This window comes from Silene latifolia, chromosome 11 (genome assembly GCF_048544455.1).
Source record: "Silene latifolia isolate original U9 population chromosome 11, ASM4854445v1, whole genome shotgun sequence".
NCBI lineage: Eukaryota > Viridiplantae > Streptophyta > Magnoliopsida > Caryophyllales > Caryophyllaceae > Silene > Silene latifolia.
Genome location: NC_133536.1, coordinates 95,466,117 through 95,468,835, shown reverse-complemented (window position 1 = coordinate 95,468,835; position 2,719 = coordinate 95,466,117). Strand labels below are relative to the sequence as shown.

Below are 2,719 nucleotides of genomic sequence, written 5' to 3'. Positions count from 1 at the left end.
CAAAGTTCCACAATTCTCACATATCCCACTTGGGATTGATGAGGATGCCGTCATGGCATTAACATGATGCTTTGATGATTTTGAGTTTTCCTCAAGTCTAGCCATAGCTTGTTCAAACTTCAAGTTGATTGTGTCAATGTGAGCACTAAGTTGAGCACCCAATTGAGTAACGGAGTCCACTTCATGCTTTCCTCCTCTAGTAGCCTTGCGAGGTCTACTATATTGTGAGTTATGGACCGCCATTTCCTCAATCTTGTTCCATGTTTGATTGTCATCAACTTCGGTGAACATTCCATTTGATCCCATATTGAGAATGTTCCTAGAATCTTCATATAAACCATTCCAAAATTGTTGTACCAAAAACCATTCGCTAAGTCCATGGTGAGGACATGAGCGACAAATTCCCTTAAACCGCTCCCAAGCTTCATACAAAGACTCTTCATCCCTTTGCTTAAAACCCGTAATTTGAGCTCTTAGCATGTTAGTCTTTTCCGGTGGGTAGAATTTTTTGTAGAAAGCTAGAGCCAACTTCTTCCAGGAATCTATTCCAAGGGTGGCCTTATCAAGGCCCTTCAACCGTTGCTTCGCGGTGCCGATTAATGAAAAAGGAAATAAGACCCATCTAATTTGGTCTTGAGTCACGCCCGTTTGAGAGATTGCATCACAATAGTCGCAAAAGGTTTCCATATGAGAATGAGGGTCCTCACTAGGCATCCCCCCAAATTGGCTCCTCTCAACTAATTGGATGAAGGCGGACTTGGCAATAAAATTTCCGGTTAGATGTTGCGGTGTAGGAGTACCATTTGGTAGATTCTCCTCGGTGGGTACGGAGTGTGACGAGAATTTAGGCATTGTAGGTGGATTTTGTGGGGTATTGTGTAATGGGTTCTCTTCTCCTTCTATTGCGAAAGGATTGACAAACTCACTAGTGGGTTGAACAACTTCACTAATACCTCTTAAATTCCTCCTAACAAGTCTCCTATTGTTCGTCAAGGTTCTTTCGATTTCACGGTCAAAAGGTAACAAATCACCTTGTAACCTTCTAGACATGCAAAATATCAAACAACTCGAAAACAATTAGAACAAACCTTGAGGAGTTTTACTTCCCCAAGGCGAAGAAAGACACAACTAATAACAATAAAAAGAAATCTAAATCAAGTAAACACCATCCCCGGCAACGGCGCCATTTTTGGTGCGAGTCCGTTTCGTGTTCACAAATTAAGATGTGGTCGTTGGGTCACGGTCGAATCAAAACACAATTTATAGCTTCACAAACAACTCTACAATTAGTAAAGAGGCAAGTAAAGGTCGGATCCCAAGGGACGGGTATTGAAATGAGATTTCTATTGCAACTAGTGGTGTCTAAGGGGTGTCACAAATTGGGTTGATGTAGAAGGTCACTAAACTAAAATAGCAATGAAAATAAACAAGCAAGATGAATTAAAGGGGTGTAAACAATTGATTAAAGGCACTAGGGTGTCATGGGATCATAAGGGAATCATGGGATATGATCATATAAACATGTTCTCAAATTATAAGCAAGCAATTATTGTTGTGATGGATTGAGTTGGGTTATATCTTACAATCCTAGGAAAGTTTGGGTCCCGGAGCCGAATCGATTAGATTGTACAACACCTACAAGTCGACTTAATCTTCCCTACTCAACAACATGCATGGTCTAATGAGACTCGAGTTGGGTTATGTCTTACAAGTCTCATTGAAAAGATAAAAGATGATAGTAAATGCAAGGATTCATAGGCTTAGCATTTCATCAAATATAACATGTGCATGAGTTGAGATCAAAACAAGCAAGCAAATAAAACATGAAAGCATATTAATTTAAGCATGAATCATTCCCCATGTTGGTTTCCCCTAATCACCCATTTAACCCTAGCTAAGAGACTACTCACTCATTATCATGTTGATCATGCTAGCAAGGTTGTCAATCATACCAACAATATGAAACATGATGAATAAATGAAAGTAATTAACAATAATTGAAAAGGGATTAAGAGATTATACCTACTAATGATTCCAATAATAAAGCAAAGATAAAAGAAGTACTTGAATGCTTGATTGAGAGGTTGTCAATCTCCCAACAATACCCCAAATAATCTTCAATTACCCAAAATAAAGGATGAACAAAAGAGAGATTAAAGAACTAAAACTTGGATTAAAACTTGATTAATACTTGATTACTACTTGATTACAATATTAAAGAGAGATTTGATTGATATTAACTACACTAATTAGTGATAAGAAGAACATGCTCTCCTAATTAGATTAATGGGGTATTTATAGTGGAAATTAGGGAGGATGCATTAGGGTTAACTAAGGGCTAAACTAGTAATTACACTTTTTAGATTGAGCAAGGAGGAGCCGGTATTTTTCGAGAGAAGGGCTTCTTTCTTTGTAGCTTGGAGAAGACAATCCGTGCTGGAGCCGAATTCGGGCGGAATAAGGTCGGGACGGGCGGAATCTGGCGTTGGAATCCGAGCGGATTCAAGGGAATCCGGACGGATTGTGGAGGTGGAATCCGAGCGGATTCGTGCAAAGCCGCACGGATTGTGCAGCTGCGGGACGGACGGATTGGTGACAATCCGCTCGGATTGTTACTCAGCAACCTATCTTCTTCTTTTCTTCCCTTTTCTTCATAAATTCCTTGGGGATTTCCTTGGGGACTAAAGGATCCTTTCTCAACATTGCTCTTATACTATAA

The 2,719-nt window shown here is 39.6% G+C and overlaps 1 non-coding gene across 1 annotated transcript; it reads left to right on the top strand.

Annotated features, from left to right (window-relative positions):
• Positions 1–373: 373 nt before the first annotated feature.
• LOC141616590 (small nucleolar RNA R71) lies at positions 374–480 on the top strand. The gene has a single exon (XR_012530927.1). It is a non-coding gene; the product is annotated as a small nucleolar RNA R71 (small nucleolar RNA).
• Positions 481–2,719: the final 2,239 nt, after the last annotated feature.